We start from the raw sequence: 19,174 nt of genomic DNA, 5'->3' as shown, positions 1-19,174 counted from the left end.
TTTTACCTAGATTCAACGGCTGAATTGCAAGAAAACAGCAGAATTCTGCACGAAATCATCAAAATTCTTACAGAAAACCGCATATTTCGATGCAAAACAACGATTTCTCGCCGATTTTCGTTGTTTTCTATCTTGAATTTGCCAAGAAGAGCACGAAATCTACAAAATCATGACTTTTTACCTAGATTCAACAGCTGAATTGCAAGAAAACAGCAGAATTCTGCACGAAATCATCAAAATTCTTACAGAAAACCGCATATTTCGATGCAAAACGACGATTTCTCGCCGATTTTCGTTGTTTTCAGGCATGAATTTGCAAAGAGGAGCACGAAATCTACAAAATCATAACTTTTTACCAAGATTCAAGGGCTGAATTGCAAGAAAAAAGCAGAATTCTGCACGAAATCATCAAAATTCTTAGAGAAAACCGCATATTTCGATGCAAAACGACGATTTCTCGCTGATTTTCGTTGTTTTCTATCTTGAATTCGCAAAGAAGAGCACGAAATCTACAAAATCATGACTTTTTACCAAGATTCAACGGCTGAATTGCAAGAAAACAGCAGAATTCTGCACGAAATCATCAAAATTCTTACAGAAAACCGCATATTTCGATGCAAAACAACGATTTCTCGCCGATTTTCGTTGTTTTCTATCTTGAATTTGCCAAGAAGAGCACGAAATCTACAAAATCATGACTTTTTACCTAGATTCAACGGCTGAATTGCAAGAAAACAGCAGAATTCTGCACGAAATCATCAAAATTCTTACAGAAAACCGCATATTTCGATGCAAAACGACGATTTCTCGCCGATTTTCGTTGTTTTCTGGCTTGAATTCGCAAAGAAGAGCACGAAATCTACAAAATCATGACTTTTTACCAAGATTCAACAGCTGAATTGCAAGAAAACAGCAGAATTCTGCACGAAATCATCAAAATTCTTACAGAAAACCGCATATTTCGATGCAAAACGACGATTTCTCGCCGATTTTCGTTGTTTTCAGGCATGAATTTGCAAAGAAGAGCACGAAATCTACAAAATCATAACTTTTTACCAAGATTCAAGGGCTGAATTGCAAGAAAATAGCAGAATTCTGCACGAAATCATCAAAATTCTTAGAGAAAACCGCATATTTCGATGCAAAACGACGATTTCTCGCTGATTTTCGTTGTTTTCTATCTTGAATTCGCAAAGAAGAGCATGAAATCTACAAAATCATGACTTTTTACCAAGATTCAACGGCTGAATTGCAAGAAAACAGCAGAATTCTGCACGAGATCGTCAAAATTCTTAGAGAATTCCGCATATTTCGATGCAAAACGACGATTTCTCGCCAATTTCCGTTGTTTTCTGGCTTGAATTCGCAAAGAAGAGCACGAAATCTACAAAATCATCACTTTTTACCAAGATTCAACGGCTGAATTGCAAGAAAACAGCAGAATTCTGCACGAAATCATCAAAATTCTTAGAGAAAACCTCATATTTCGATGCAAATCGACGATTTCTCGCTGATTTTCGTTGTTTTTTATCTTGAATTCGCAAAGAAGAGCACGGAATCTACAAAATCATGATTTTTTACCAAGATTCAACGGCTGAATTGCAAGAAAACAGCAGAATTCTGCACGAAATCATCAAAATTCTTACAGAAAACCGCATATTTCGATGCAAAACGACGATTTCTTGCCGATTTTCGTTGTTTTCTGGCTTGAATTCGCAAAGAAGAGCACGAAATCTACAAAATCATGACTTTTTACCAAGATTCAACGGCTGAATTGCAAGAAAACAGCCGAATTCTGCACGAAATCATCAAAATTCTTACAGAAAACCGCATATTTCGATGCAAAACAACGATTTCTCGCCGATTTTTGTTGTTTTCTGGCTTGAATTCGCAAAGAAGAGCACGAAATCTACAAAATCATCACTTTTTACCAAGATTCTACGGCTGAATTTGCAAGAAAACAGCAGAATTCTGTACGAAATCATCAAAATTCTTACAGAAAACCGCATATTTCGATGCAAAACGACGATTTCTCGCCGATTTTCGTTGTTTTCTGGCTTGAATTCGCAAAGAAGAGCACGAAATCTACTAAATCATGACTTTTTATCAAGATTCAACGGCTGAATTACAAGAAAACAGCAGAATTCTGCACGAAATCATCAAAATTCTTAGAGAAAACTGCATATTTCGATGCAAAACAACGATTTCTCGCCGATTTTCGTTGTTTTCTATCTTAAATTCGCCAATAAGAGCACGAAATCTACAAAATCATGACTTTTTACCTAGATTCAACGGCTGAATTGCAAGAAAACAGCAGAATTCTGCACGAAATCGTCAAAATTCTTAGAGAAAACCGCATATTTCGATGCAAAACGACGATTTCTCGCCGATTTTCGTTGTTTTCTGGCTTGAATTCGCAAAGAAGAGCACGAAATCTACAAAATCATTACTTTTTACAAAGATTCAGCGGCTGAATTGCAAGAAAACAGCAAAACTCTGCACGAAATCATCAAAATTCTTAGAGAAAACCGCATATTTCGATGCAAAACGACGATTTCTCGCCGATTTTCGTGGTTTTCTGGCTTAAATTCGCAAAGAAGAGCACGAAATCTACAAAATCATGACTTTTTACCAAGATTCAACGGCTGAATTGCAAGAAAACAGCAGAATTCTGCACGAAATCATCAAAATTCTTACAGAAAACCGCATTTTTCGAAGCAAAACGACGATTTCTCGGCGATTTTCGTTGTTTTCTGGCTTGAATTCGCAAAGAAGAGCACGAAATCTACAAAATCATGACTTTTTACCAAGATTCAACGGCTGAATTGCAAGAAAACAGCAGAATTCTGCACGAAATCGTCAAAATTCTTAGAGAAAACCGCATATTTCGATGCAAAACGACGATTTCTCGCCGATTTTCGTTGTTTTCTGGCTTGAATTCGCAAAGAAGAGCACGAAATCTACAAAATCATCACTTTTTACCAAGATTCAACGGCTGCATTGCAAGAAAACAGCAGAATTCTGCACGAAATCATCAAAATTCTTAGAGAAAACCGCATATTTCGATGCAAAACGACGATATCTCGCCGATCTTCGTGGTTTTCTGGCTTAAATTCGCAAAGAAGAGCACGAAATCTACAAAATCATGACTTTTTACCAAGATTCAACGGCTGAATTGCAAGAAAACAGCAGAATTCTGCACGAAATCATCAAAATTCTTACAGAAAACCGCATATTTCGATGCAAAACGATTATTTCTTGCCGATTTTCGTTGTTTTCTGGCTTGAATTCGCAAAGAAGAGCACGAAATCTACAAAATCATGACTTATTACCAAGATTCAACGGCTGAATTGCAAGAAAACAGCAGAATTCTGCACGAAATCATCAAAATTCTTACAGAAAACCGCATATTTCGATGCAAAACAACGATTTCTCGCCGATTTTTGTTGTTTTCTGGCTTGAATTCGCAAAGAAGAGCACGAAATCTACAAAATCATCACTTTTTACCAAGATTCTACGGCTGAATTGCAAGAAAACAGCAGAATTCTGTACGAAATCATCAAAATTCTTACAGAAAACCGCATATTTCGATGCAAAACGACGATTTCTCGCCGATTTTCGTTGTTTTCTGGCCTGAATTCGCAAAGAAGAGCACGAAATCTACAAAATCATGACTTTTTACCAAGATTCAACGGCTGAATTGCAAGAAAACAGCAGAATTCTGCACGAAATCATCAAAATTCTTACAGAAAACCGCATATTTTGATGCAAAACGACGATTTCTCGCCGATTTTCGTTGTTTTCTGGCTTGAATTCGCAAAGAAGAGCACGAAATCTACAAAATCATCACTTTTTACCAAGATTCAACGGCTGAATTGCAAGAAAACAGCAGAATTCTGCACGAAATCATCAAAATTCTTACAGAAAACCGCATATTTCGATGCAAAACGACGATTTCTCGCCGATTTTCGTTGTTTTCTGGCTTGAATTCGCAAAGGAGAGCACGAAATCTACAAAATCATGACTTTTTACCAAGATTCAACGGCTGAATTGCAAGAAAACAGCAGAATTCTGCACGAAATCATCAAAATTCTTAGAGAAAACTGCATATTTCGATGCAAAACAACGATTTCTCGCCGATTTTCGTTGTTTTCTATCTTGAATTTGCCAAGAAGAGCACGAAATCTACAAAATCATGACTTTTTACCTAGATTCAACGGCTGAATTGCAAGAAAACAGCAGAATTCTGCACGAAATCCTCAAAATTTTTAGAGAAAACTGCATATTTTGATGCAAAACAACGATTTCTCGCCGATTTTCGTTGTTTTCTATCTTGAATTTGCCAAGAAGAGCACGAAATCTACAAAATCATGACTTTTTACCTAGATTCAACGGCTGAATTGCAAGAAAACAGCAGAATTCTGCACGAAATCATCAAAATTCTTACAGAAAACCGCATATTTCGATGCAAAACAACGATTTCTCGCCGATTTTCGTTGTTTTCTATCTTGAATTTGCCAAGAAGAGCACGAAATCAACAAAATCATGACTTTTTACCTAGATTCAACGGCTGAATTGCAAGAAAACAGCAGAATTCTGCACGAAATCCTCAAAATTTTTAGAGAAAACTGCATATTTTGATGCAAAACAACGATTTCTCGCCGATTTTCGTTGTTTTCTATCTTGAATTTGCCAAGAAGAGCACGAAATCTACAAAATCATGACTTTTTACCTAGATTCAACGGCTGAATTGCAAGAAAACAGCAGAATTCTGCACGAAATCATCAAAATTCTTACAGAAAACCGCATATTTCGATGCAAAACAACGATTTCTCGCCGATTTTCGTTGTTTTCTATCTTGAATTTGCCAAGAAGAGCACGAAATCTACAAAATCATGACTTTTTACCTAGATTCAACAGCTGAATTGCAAGAAAACAGCAGAATTCTGCACGAAATCATCAAAATTCTTACAGAAAACCGCATATTTCGATGCAAAACGACGATTTCTCGCCGATTTTCGTTGTTTTCAGGCATGAATTTGCAAAGAGGAGCACGAAATCTACAAAATCATAACTTTTTACCAAGATTCAAGGGCTGAATTGCAAGAAAAAAGCAGAATTCTGCACGAAATCATCAAAATTCTTAGAGAAAACCGCATATTTCGATGCAAAACGACGATTTCTCGCTGATTTTCGTTGTTTTCTATCTTGAATTCGCAAAGAAGAGCACGAAATCTACAAAATCATGACTTTTTACCAAGATTCAACGGCTGAATTGCAAGAAAACAGCAGAATTCTGCACGAAATCATCAAAATTCTTACAGAAAACCGCATATTTCGATGCAAAACAACGATTTCTCGCCGATTTTCGTTGTTTTCTATCTTGAATTTGCCAAGAAGAGCACGAAATCTACAAAATCATGACTTTTTACCTAGATTCAACGGCTGAATTGCAAGAAAACAGCAGAATTCTGCACGAAATCATCAAAATTCTTACAGAAAACCGCATATTTCGATGCAAAACGACGATTTCTCGCCGATTTTCGTTGTTTTCTGGCTTGAATTCGCAAAGAAGAGCACGAAATCTACAAAATCATGACTTTTTACCAAGATTCAACAGCTGAATTGCAAGAAAACAGCAGAATTCTGCACGAAATCATCAAAATTCTTACAGAAAACCGCATATTTCGATGCAAAACGACGATTTCTCGCCGATTTTCGTTGTTTTCAGGCATGAATTTGCAAAGAAGAGCACGAAATCTACAAAATCATAACTTTTTACCAAGATTCAAGGGCTGAATTGCAAGAAAATAGCAGAATTCTGCACGAAATCATCAAAATTCTTAGAGAAAACCGCATATTTCGATGCAAAACGACGATTTCTCGCTGATTTTCGTTGTTTTCTATCTTGAATTCGCAAAGAAGAGCATGAAATCTACAAAATCATGACTTTTTACCAAGATTCAACGGCTGAATTGCAAGAAAACAGCAGAATTCTGCACGAGATCGTCAAAATTCTTAGAGAATTCCGCATATTTCGATGCAAAACGACGATTTCTCGCCGATTTCCGTTGTTTTCTGGCTTGAATTCGCAAAGAAGAGCACGAAATCTACAAAATCATCACTTTTTACCAAGATTCAACGGCTGAATTGCAAGAAAACAGCAGAATTCTGCACGAAATCATCAAAATTCTTAGAGAAAACCTCATATTTCGATGCAAATCGACGATTTCTCGCTGATTTTCGTTGTTTTTTATCTTGAATTCGCAAAGAAGAGCACGGAATCTACAAAATCATGATTTTTTACCAAGATTCAACGGCTGAATTGCAAGAAAACAGCAGAATTCTGCACGAAATCATCAAAATTCTTACAGAAAACCGCATATTTCGATGCAAAACGACGATTTCTTGCCGATTTTCGTTGTTTTCTGGCTTGAATTCGCAAAGAAGAGCACGAAATCTACAAAATCATGACTTTTTACCAAGATTCAACGGCTGAATTGCAAGAAAACAGCCGAATTCTGCACGAAATCATCAAAATTCTTACAGAAAACCGCATATTTCGATGCAAAACAACGATTTCTCGCCGATTTTTGTTGTTTTCTGGCTTGAATTCGCAAAGAAGAGCACGAAATCTACAAAATCATCACTTTTTACCAAGATTCTACGGCTGAATTTGCAAGAAAACAGCAGAATTCTGTACGAAATCATCAAAATTCTTACAGAAAACCGCATATTTCGATGCAAAACGACGATTTCTCGCCGATTTTCGTTGTTTTCTGGCTTGAATTCGCAAAGAAGAGCACGAAATCTACTAAATCATGACTTTTTATCAAGATTCAACGGCTGAATTACAAGAAAACAGCAGAATTCTGCACGAAATCATCAAAATTCTTAGAGAAAACTGCATATTTCGATGCAAAACAACGATTTCTCGCCGATTTTCGTTGTTTTCTATCTTAAATTCGCCAATAAGAGCACGAAATCTACAAAATCATGACTTTTTACCTAGATTCAACGGCTGAATTGCAAGAAAACAGCAGAATTCTGCACGAAATCGTCAAAATTCTTAGAGAAAACCGCATATTTCGATGCAAAACGACGATTTCTCGCCGATTTTCGTTGTTTTCTGGCTTGAATTCGCAAAGAAGAGCACGAAATCTACAAAATCATTACTTTTTACAAAGATTCAGCGGCTGAATTGCAAGAAAACAGCAAAACTCTGCACGAAATCATCAAAATTCTTAGAGAAAACCGCATATTTCGATGCAAAACGACGATTTCTCGCCGATTTTCGTGGTTTTCTGGCTTAAATTCGCAAAGAAGAGCACGAAATCTACAAAATCATGACTTTTTACCAAGATTCAACGGCTGAATTGCAAGAAAACAGCAGAATTCTGCACGAAATCATCAAAATTCTTACAGAAAACCGCATTTTTCGAAGCAAAACGACGATTTCTCGGCGATTTTCGTTGTTTTCTGGCTTGAATTCGCAAAGAAGAGCACGAAATCTACAAAATCATGACTTTTTACCAAGATTCAACGGCTGAATTGCAAGAAAACAGCAGAATTCTGCACGAAATCGTCAAAATTCTTAGAGAAAACCGCATATTTCGATGCAAAACGACGATTTCTCGCCGATTTTCGTTGTTTTCTGGCTTGAATTCGCAAAGAAGAGCACGAAATCTACAAAATCATCACTTTTTACCAAGATTCAACGGCTGCATTGCAAGAAAACAGCAGAATTCTGCACGAAATCATCAAAATTCTTAGAGAAAACCGCATATTTCGATGCAAAACGACGATATCTCGCCGATCTTCGTGGTTTTCTGGCTTAAATTCGCAAAGAAGAGCACGAAATCTACAAAATCATGACTTTTTACCAAGATTCAACGGCTGAATTGCAAGAAAACAGCAGAATTCTGCACGAAATCATCAAAATTCTTACAGAAAACCGCATATTTCGATGCAAAACGATTATTTCTTGCCGATTTTCGTTGTTTTCTGGCTTGAATTCGCAAAGAAGAGCACGAAATCTACAAAATCATGACTTATTACCAAGATTCAACGGCTGAATTGCAAGAAAACAGCAGAATTCTGCACGAAATCATCAAAATTCTTACAGAAAACCGCATATTTCGATGCAAAACAACGATTTCTCGCCGATTTTTGTTGTTTTCTGGCTTGAATTCGCAAAGAAGAGCACGAAATCTACAAAATCATCACTTTTTACCAAGATTCTACGGCTGAATTGCAAGAAAACAGCAGAATTCTGTACGAAATCATCAAAATTCTTACAGAAAACCGCATATTTCGATGCAAAACGACGATTTCTCGCCGATTTTCGTTGTTTTCTGGCCTGAATTCGCAAAGAAGAGCACGAAATCTACAAAATCATGACTTTTTACCAAGATTCAACGGCTGAATTGCAAGAAAACAGCAGAATTCTGCACGAAATCATCAAAATTCTTACAGAAAACCGCATTTTTCGATGCAAAACGACGATTTCTCGGCGATTTTCGTTGTTTTCTGGCTTGAATTCGCAAAGAAGAGCACGAAATCTACAAAATCATGACTTTTTACCAAGATTCAACAGCTGAATTGCAAGAAAACAGCAGAATTCTGCACGAAATCGTCAAAATTCTTAGAGAAAACCGCATATTTCGATGCAAAACGACGATTTCTCGCCGATTTTCGTTGTTTTCTGGCTTGAATTCGCAAAGAAGAGCACGAAATCTACAAAATCATCACTTTTTACCAAGATTCAACGGCTGAATTGCAAGAAAACAGCAGAATTCTGCACGAAATCATCAAAATTCTTACAGAAAACCGCATATTTCGATGCAAAACGATTATTTCTTGCCGATTTTCGTTGTTTTCTGGCTTGAATTCGCAAAGAAGAGCACGAAATCTACAAAATCATGACTTATTACCAAGAATAAACGGCTGAATTGCAAGAAAACAGCAGAATTCTGCACGAAATCATCAAAATTCTTACAGAAAATCGCATATTTCGATGCAAAACGACGATTTCTTGCCGATTTTCGTTGTTTTCTGGCTTGAATTCGCAAAGAAGAGCACGAAATCTACAAAATCATTACTTTTTACAAAGATTCAACGGCTGAATTGCAAGAAAACAGCAGAACTCTGCACGAAATCATCAAAATTCTTAGAGAAAACCGCATATTTCGATGCAAAACGACGATTTCTCGCCGATTTTCGTGGTTTTCTGGCTTAAATTCGCAAAGAAGAGCACGAAATCTACAAAATCATGACTTTTTACCAAGATTCAACGGCTGAATTGCAAGAAAACAGCAGAATTCTGCACGAAATCATCAAAATTCTTACAGAAAACCGCATTTTTCGATGCAAAACGACGATTTCTCGGCGATTTTCGTTGTTTTCTGGCTTGAATTCGCAAAGAAGAGCACGAAATCTACAAAATCATGACTTTTTACCAAGATTCAACGGCTGAATTGCAAGAAAACAGCAGAATTCTGCACGAAATCGTCAAAATTCTTAGAGAAAACCGCATATTTCGATGCAAAACGACGATTTCTCGCCGATTTTCGTTGTTTTCTGGCTTGAATTCGCAAAGAAGAGCACGAAATCTACAAAATCATCACTTTTTACCAAGATTCAACGGCTGCATTGCAAGAAAACAGCAGAATTCTGCACGAAATCATCAAAATTCTTAGAGAAAACCGCATATTTCGATGCAAAACGACGATATCTCGCCGATCTTCGTGGTTTTCTGGCTTAAATTCGCAAAGAAGAGCACGAAATCTACAAAATCATGACTTTTTACCAAGATTCAACGGCTGAATTGCAAGAAAACAGCAGAATTCTGCACGAAATCATCAAAATTCTTACAGAAAACCGCATATTTCGATGCAAAACGATTATTTCTTGCCGATTTTCGTTGTTTTCTGGCTTGAATTCGCAAAGAAGAGCACGAAATCTACAAAATCATGACTTATTACCAAGATTCAACGGCTGAATTGCAAGAAAACAGCAGAATTCTGCACGAAATCATCAAAATTCTTACAGAAAACCGCATATTTCGATGCAAAACAACGATTTCTCGCCGATTTTTGTTGTTTTCTGGCTTGAATTCGCAAAGAAGAGCACGAAATCTACAAAATCATCACTTTTTACCAAGATTCAACGGCTGAATTGCAAGAAAACAGCAGAATTCTGCACGAAATCATCAAAATTCTTACAGAAAACCGCATTTTTCGATGCAAAACGACGATTTCTCGGCGATTTTCCTTGTTTTCTGGCTTGAATTCGCAAAGAAGAGCACGAAATCTACAAAATCATGACTTTTTACCAAGATTCAACAGCTGAATTGCAAGAAAACAGCAGAATTCTGCACGAAATCGTCAAAATTCTTAGAGAAAACCGCATATTTCGATGCAAAACGACGATTTCTCGCCGATTTTCGTTGTTTTCTGGCTTGAATTCGCAAAGAAGAGCACGAAATCTACAAAATCATCACTTTTTACCAAGATTCAACGGCTGAATTGCAAGAAAGCAGCAGAATTCTGCACGAAATCATCAAAATTCTTACAGAAAACCGCATATTTCGATGCAAAACGATTATTTCTTGCCGATTTTCGTTGTTTTCTGGCTTGAATTCGCAAAGAAGAGCACGAAATCTACAAAATCATGACTTATTACCAAGATTCAACGGCTGAATTGCAAGAAAACAGCAGAATTCTGCACGAAATCATCAAAATTCTTACAGAAAATCGCATATTTCGATGCAAAACGACGATCTCGCCGATTTTCGTTGTTTTCTGGCTTGAATTCGCAAAGAAGAGCACGAAATCTACAAAATCATGACTTTTTACCAAGATTCAACGGCTGAATTGCAAGAAAACAGCAGAATTCTGCACGAAATCATCAAAATTCTTACAGAAAACCGCATATTTCGATGCAAAACAACGATTTCTCGCCGATTTTTGTTGTTTTCTGGCTTGAATTCGCAAAGAAGAGCACAAAATCTACAAAATCATGACTTATTACCAAGATTCAACGGCTGAATTGCAAGAAAACAGCAGAATTCTGCACGAAATCGTCAAAATTCTTACAGAAAACCGCATATTTCGATGCAAAACGACGATTTCTCGCCGATTTTCGTTGTTTTCTGGCTTGAATTCGCAAAGAAGAGCACGGAATCTACAAAATCATGACTTGTTACCAAGATTCAACGGCTGAATTGCAAGAAAACGGCAGAATTCTGCACGAAATCATCAAAATTCTTACAGAAAACCGCATATTTCGATGCAAAACGACGATTTCTCGCCGATTTTCGTTGTTTTCTGGCATGAATTCGCAAAGAAGAGCACAAAATCTACAAAATCATGACTTTTTACCAAGATTCAAGGGCTGAATTGCAAGAAAACAGCAGAATTCTGCACGAAATCATCAAAATTCTTAGAGAAAACCGCATATTTCGATGCAAAACGACGATTTCTCGCTGATTTTCGTTGTTGTTTATCTTGAAGTCGCAAAGAAGAGCACGAAATCTACAAAATCATGACATTTTACCAAAATTCAACGGCTGAATTGCAAGAAAACAGCCGAATTCTGCACGAAATCGTCAAAATTCTTAGAGAAAACCGCATATTTCGATGCAAAACGACGATTTCTCGCCGATTTTCGTTGTTTTCTGGCTTGAATTCGCAAAGAAGAGCACGAAATCTACAAAATCATCACTTTTTACCAAGATTCAACGGCTGAATTGCAAGAAAACAGCAGAATTCTGCACGAAATCATCAAAATTCTTACAGAAAACCGCATATTTCGATGCAAAACGATTATTTCTTGCCGATTTTCGTTGTTTTCTGGCTTGAATTCGCAAAGAAGAGCACGAAATCTACAAAATCATGACTTATTACCAAGAATAAACGGCTGAATTGCAAGAAAACAGCAGAATTCTGCACGAAATCATCAAAATTCTTACAGAAAATCGCATATTTCGCTGCAAAACGACGATTTCTCGCCGATTTTCGTTGTTTTCTGGCTTGAATTCGCAAAGAAGAGCACGAAATCTACAAAATCATTACTTTTTACAAAGATTCAACGGCTGAATTGCAAGAAAACAGCAGAACTCTGCACGAAATCATCAAAATTCTTAGAGAAAACCGCATATTTCGATGCAAAACGACGATTTCTCGCCGATTTTCGTGGTTTTCTGGCTTAAATTCGCAAAGAAGAGCACGAAATCTACAAAATCATGACTTTTTACCAAGATTCAACGGCTGAATTGCAAGAAAACAGCAGAATTCTGCACGAAATCATCAAAATTCTTACAGAAAACCGCATTTTTCGATGCAAAACGACGATTTCTCGGCGATTTTCGTTGTTTTCTGGCTTGAATTCGCAAAGAAGAGCACGAAATCTACAAAATCATGACTTTTTACCAAGATTCAACGGCTGAATTGCAAGAAAACAGCAGAATTCTGCACGAAATCGTCAAAATTCTTAGAGAAAACCGCATATTTCGATGCAAAACGACGATTTCTCGCCGATTTTCGTTGTTTTCTGGCTTGAATTCGCAAAGAAGAGCACGAAATCTACAAAATCATCACTTTTTACCAAGATTCAACGGCTGCATTGCAAGAAAACAGCAGAATTCTGCACGAAATCATCAAAATTCTTAGAGAAAACCGCATATTTCGATGCAAAACGACGATATCTCGCCGATCTTCGTGGTTTTCTGGCTTAAATTCGCAAAGAAGAGCACGAAATCTACAAAATCATGACTTTTTACCAAGATTCAACGGCTGAATTGCAAGAAAACAGCAGAATTCTGCACGAAATCATCAAAATTCTTACAGAAAACCGCATATTTCGATGCAAAACGATTATTTCTTGCCGATTTTCGTTGTTTTCTGGCTTGAATTCGCAAAGAAGAGCACGAAATCTACAAAATCATGACTTATTACCAAGATTCAACGGCTGAATTGCAAGAAAACAGCAGAATTCTGCACGAAATCATCAAAATTCTTACAGAAAACCGCATATTTCGATGCAAAACAACGATTTCTCGCCGATTTTTGTTGTTTTCTGGCTTGAATTCGCAAAGAAGAGCACAAAATCTACAAAATCATCACTTTTTACCAAGATTCAACGGCTGAATTGCAAGAAAACAGCAGAATTCTGCACGAAATCATCAAAATTCTTACAGAAAACCGCATTTTTCGATGCAAAACGACGATTTCTCGGCGATTTTCCTTGTTTTCTGGCTTGAATTCGCAAAGAAGAGCACGAAATCTACAAAATCATGACTTTTTACCAAGATTCAACAGCTGAATTGCAAGAAAACAGCAGAATTCTGCACGAAATCGTCAAAATTCTTAGAGAAAACCGCATATTTCGATGCAAAACGACGATTTCTCGCCGATTTTCGTTGTTTTCTGGCTTGAATTCGCAAAGAAGAGCACGAAATCTACAAAATCATCACTTTTTACCAAGATTCAACGGCTGAATTGCAAGAAAGCAGCAGAATTCTGCACGAAATCATCAAAATTCTTACAGAAAACCGCATATTTCGATGCAAAACGATTATTTCTTGCCGATTTTCGTTGTTTTCTGGCTTGAATTCGCAAAGAAGAGCACGAAATCTACAAAATCATGACTTATTACCAAGATTCAACGGCTGAATTGCAAGAAAACAGCAGAATTCTGCACGAAATCATCAAAATTCTTACAGAAAATCGCATATTTCGATGCAAAACGACGATCTCGCCGATTTTCGTTGTTTTCTGGCTTGAATTCGCAAAGAAGAGCACGAAATCTACAAAATCATGACTTTTTACCAAGATTCAACGGCTGAATTGCAAGAAAACAGCAGAATTCTGCACGAAATCATCAAAATTCTTACAGAAAACCGCATATTTCGATGCAAAACAACCATTTCTCGCCGATTTTTGTTGTTTTCTGGCTTGAATTCGCAAAGAAGAGCACAAAATCTACAAAATCATGACTTATTACCAAGATTCAACGGCTGAATTGCAAGAAAACAGCAGAATTCTGCACGAAATCGTCAAAATTCTTACAGAAAACCGCATATTTCGATGCAAAACGACGATTTCTCGCCGATTTTCGTTGTTTTCTGGCTTGAATTCGCAAAGAAGAGCACGGAATCTACAAAATCATGACTTGTTACCAAGATTCAACGGCTGAATTGCAAGAAAACGGCAGAATTCTGCACGAAATCATCAAAATTCTTACAGAAAACCGCATATTTCGATGCAAAACGACGATTTCTCGCCGATTTTCGTTGTTTTCTGGCATGAATTCGCAAAGAAGAGCACAAAATCTACAAAATCATGACTTTTTACCAAGATTCAAGGGCTGAATTGCAAGAAAACAGCAGAATTCTGCACGAAATCATCAAAATTCTTAGAGAAAACCGCATATTTCGATGCAAAACGACGATTTCTCGCTGATTTTCGTTGTTGTTTATCTTGAAGTCGCAAAGAAGAGCACGAAATCTACAAAATCATGACATTTTACCAAAATTCAACGGCTGAATTGCAAGAAAACAGCCGAATTCTGCACGAAATCGTCAAAATTCTTAGAGAAAACCGCATATTTCGATGCAAAACGACGATTTCTCGCCGATTTTCGTGGTTTTCTGGCTTGAATTCGCATAGAAGAGCACGAAATCTACAAAATCATTACTTTTTACAAAGATTCAACGGCTGAATTGCAAGAAAACAGCAGAATTCTGCACGAAATCATCAAAATTCTTAGAGAAAACCGCATATTTCGATGCAAAACGACGATTTCTCGCCGATTTTCGTGGTTTTCTGGCTTAAATTCGCAAAGAAGAGCACGAAATCTACAAAATCATGACTTTTTACCAAGATTCAACGGCTGAATTGCAAGAAAACAGCAGAATTCTGCACGAGATCATCAAAATTCTTACAGAAAACCGTATTTTTCGATGCAAAACGACGATTTCTCGCCGATTTTCGTTGTTTTCTGGCTTGAATTCGCAAAGAAGAGCACGAAATCTACAAAATCATGACTTTTTACCAAGATTCAACGGCTGAATTGCAAGAAAACAGCAGAATTCTGCACGAAATCATCAAAATTCTTACAGAAAACCGCATTTTTCGATGCAAAACGACGATTTCTCGGCGATTTTCGTTGTTTTCTGGCTTGAATTCGCAAAGAAGAGCACGAAATCTACAAAATCATGACTTTTTACCAAGATTCAACGGCTGAATTGCAAGAAAACAGCAGAATTCTGCTCGAAATCGTCAAAATTCTTAGAGAAAACCGCATATTTCGATGCAAAACGACGATTTCTCGCCGATTTTCGTTGTTTTCTGGCTTGAATTCGCAAAGAAGAGCACGAAATCGACAAAATCATCACTTTTTACCAAGATTCAACGGCTGAATTGCAAGAAAACAGCAGAATTCTGCACGAAATCATCAAAATTCTTAGAGAAAACCGCATATTTCGATGCAAAACGACGATATCTCGCCGATCTTCGTGGTTTTCTGGCTTAAATTCGCAAAGAAGAGCACGAAATCTACAAAATCATGACTTTTTACCAAGATTCAACGGCTGAATTGCAAGAAAACAGCAGAATTATGCACGAAATCATCAAAATTCTTACAGAAAACCGCATATTTCGATGCAAAACGATTATTTCTTGCCGATTTTCGTTGTTTTCTGGCTTGAATTCGCAAAGAAGAGCACGAAATCTACAAAATCATAACTTATTACCAAGATTCAACGGCTGAATTGCAAGAAAACAGCAGAATTCTGCACAAAATCATCAAAATTCTTACAGAAAATCGCATATTTCGATGCAAAACGACGATTTCTCGCCGATTTTCGTTGTTTTCTGGCTTGAATTCGCAAAGAAGAGCACGAAATCTACAAAATCATGACTTTTTACCAAGATTCAACGGCTGAATTGCAAGAAAACAGCAGAATTCTGCACGAAATCATCAAAATTCTTACAGAAAACCGCATATTTCGATGCAAAACAACGATTTCTCGCCGATTTTTGTTGTTTTCTGGCTTGAATTCGCAAAGAAGAGCACGAAATCTACAAAATCATGACTTATTACCAAGATTCAACGGCTGAATTGCAAGAAAACAGCAGAATTCTGCACGAAATCATCAAAATTCTTACAGAAAATCGCTTATTTCGATGCAAAACGACGATTTCTCGCCGATTTTCGTTGTTTTCTGGCTTAAATTCGCAAAGAAGAGCACGAAATCTACAAAATCATGACTTTTTACCAAGATTCAACGGCTGAATTGCAAGAAAACAGCAGAATTCTGCACGAAATCATCAAAATTCTTACAGAAAACCGCATATTTCGATGCAAAACGACGATTTCTCGCCGATTTTCGTTGTTTTCTGGCTTGAATTCGCAAAGAAGAGCACGAAATCTACAAAATCATGACTTTTTATCAAGATTCAACGGCTGAATTGCAAGAAAACAGCAGAATTCTGCACGAAATCATCAAAATTCTTAGAGAAAACTGCATATTTCGATGCAAAACAACGACTTCTCGCCGATTTTCGTTGTTTTCTATCTTGAATTTGCCAAGAAGAGCACGAAATCTACAAAATCATGACTTTTTACCTAGATTCAACGGCTGAATTGCAAGAAAACAGCAGAATTCTGCACGAAATCATCAAAATTCTTACAGAAAACCGCATATTTCGATGCAAAACGACGATTTCTCGCCGATTTTCGTTGTTTTCTGGCATGAATTCGCAAAGAAGAGCACGAAATCTACAAAATCATGACTTTTGACCAAGATTCAACGGCTGAATTGCAAGAAAACAGCAGAATTCTGCACGAAATCATCAAAATTCTTAGAGAAAACCGCATATTTCGATGCAAAACGATTATTTCTCGCCGAGTTTCGTTGTTTTCTGGCTTGAATTCGCAAAGAAGAGCACGAAATCTACTAAATCATGACTTTTTATCAAGATTCAACGGCTGAATTGCAAGAAATCAGCAGAATTCTGCACGAAATCATCAAAATTCTTACAGAAAACCGCATATTTCGATGCAAAACAACGATTTCTCGCCGATTTTTGTTGTTTTCTGGCTTGAATTCGCAAAGAAGAGCACGAAATCTACAAAACCATCACTTTTTACCAAGATTCTACGGCTGAATTGCAAGAAAACAGCAGAATTCTGCACGAAATCATCAAAATTCTTAGAGAAAACCGCATATTTCGATGCAAAACGACGATTTCTCGCCGATTTTCGTTGTTTTCTGGCTTGAATTCGCAAAGAAGAGCACGAAATCTACAAAATCATTAATTACTTTTTACAAAGATTCAACGGCTGAATTGCAAGAAAACAGCAGAATTCTGCACGAAATCATCAAAATTCTTAGAGAAAACCGCATATTTCGATGCAAAACGACGATTTCTCGCCGATTTTCGTTGTTTTCTGGTTTGAATTCGCAAAGAAGAGCACGAAATCTACAAAATCATGACATTTTACCAAGATTCAACGGCTGAATTGCAAGAAAACAGCAGAATTCTGCACGAAATCATCAAAATTCTTACAGAAAACCGCATATTTCGATGCAAAACGATTATTTCTTGCCGATTTTCGTTGTTTTCTGGCTTGAATTCGCAAAGAAGAGCACGAAATCTACAAAATCATGACTTATTACCAAGATTCAACGGCTGAATTGCAAGAAAACAGCAGAATTCTGCACAAAATCATCAAAATTCTTACAGAAAATCGCATATTTCGATGCAAAACGACGATTTCTCGCCGGTTTTCGTTGTTTTCTGGCTTGAATTCGCAAAGAAGAGCACGAAATCTACAAAATCATGACTTTTTACCAAGATTCAACGGCTGAATTGCAAGAAAACAGCAGAATTCTGCACAAAATCATCAAAATTCTTACAGAAAATCGCATATTTCGATGCAAAACGACGATTTCTCGCCGGTTTTCGTTGTTTTCTGGCTTGAATTCGCAAAGAAGAGCACGAAATCTACAAAATCATCACTTTTTACCAAGATTCTACGGCTGAATTGCAAGAAAACAGCAGAATTCTGCACGAAATCATCAAAATTCTTAGAGAAAACCGCATATTTTGATGCAAAACGACGATTTCTCGCCGATTTTCGTGGTTTTCTGGCTTAAATTCGCAAAGAAGAGCACGAAATCTACAAAATCATGACTTTTTACCAAGATTCAACGGCTGAATTGCAAGAAAACAGCAGAATTCTGCACGAGATCATCAAAATTCTTACAGAAAACCGTATTTTTCGATGCAAAACGACGATTTCTCGCCGATTTTCGTTGTTTTCTGGCTTGAATTCGCAAAGAAGAGCACGAAATCTACAAAATCATGACTTTTTACCAGGATTCAACGGCTGAATTGCAAGAAAACAGCAGAATTCTGCACGAAATCATCAAAATTCTTACAGAAAACCGCATTTTTCGATGCAAAACGACGATTTCTCGGCGATTTTCGTTGTTTTCTGGCTTGAATTCGCAAAGAAGAGCACGAAATCTACAAAATCATGACTTTTTACCAAGATTCAACGGCTGAATTGCAAGAAAACAGCAGAATTCTGCTCGAAATCGTCAAAATTCTTAGAGAAAACCGCATATTTCGATGCAAAACGACGATTTCTCGCCGATTTTCGTTGTTTTCTGGCTTGAATTCGCAAAGAAGAGCACGAAATCGACAAAATCATCACTTTTTACCAAGATTCAACGGCTGAATTGCAAGAAAACAGCAGAATTCTGCACGAAATCATCAAAATTCTTAGAGAAAACCGCATATTTCGATGCAAAACGACGATATCTCGCCGATCTTCGTGGTTTTCTGGCTTAAATTCGCAAAGAAGAGCACGAAATCTACAAAATCATGACTTTTTACCAAGATTCAACGGCTGAATTGCAAGAAAACAGCAGAATTATGCACGAAATCATCAAAATTCTTACAGAAAACCGCATATTTCGATGCAAAACGATTATTTCTTGCCGATTTTCGTTGTTTTCTGGCTTGAATTCGCAAAGAAGAGCACGAAATCTACAAAATCATAACTTATTACCAAGATTCAACGGCTGAATTGCAAGAAAACAGCAGAATTCTGCACAAAATCATCAAAATTCTTACAGAAAATCGCATATTTCGATGCAAAA

Source organism: Gnatocerus cornutus, chromosome 1, assembly GCF_029298725.1.
Source record: "Gnatocerus cornutus isolate USDA-ARS CGAHR chromosome 1, icGnaCorn1.1, whole genome shotgun sequence".
In the NCBI taxonomy this organism is placed as follows: domain Eukaryota; kingdom Metazoa; phylum Arthropoda; class Insecta; order Coleoptera; family Tenebrionidae; genus Gnatocerus; species Gnatocerus cornutus.
This window is presented reverse-complemented; position numbering follows the sequence as displayed.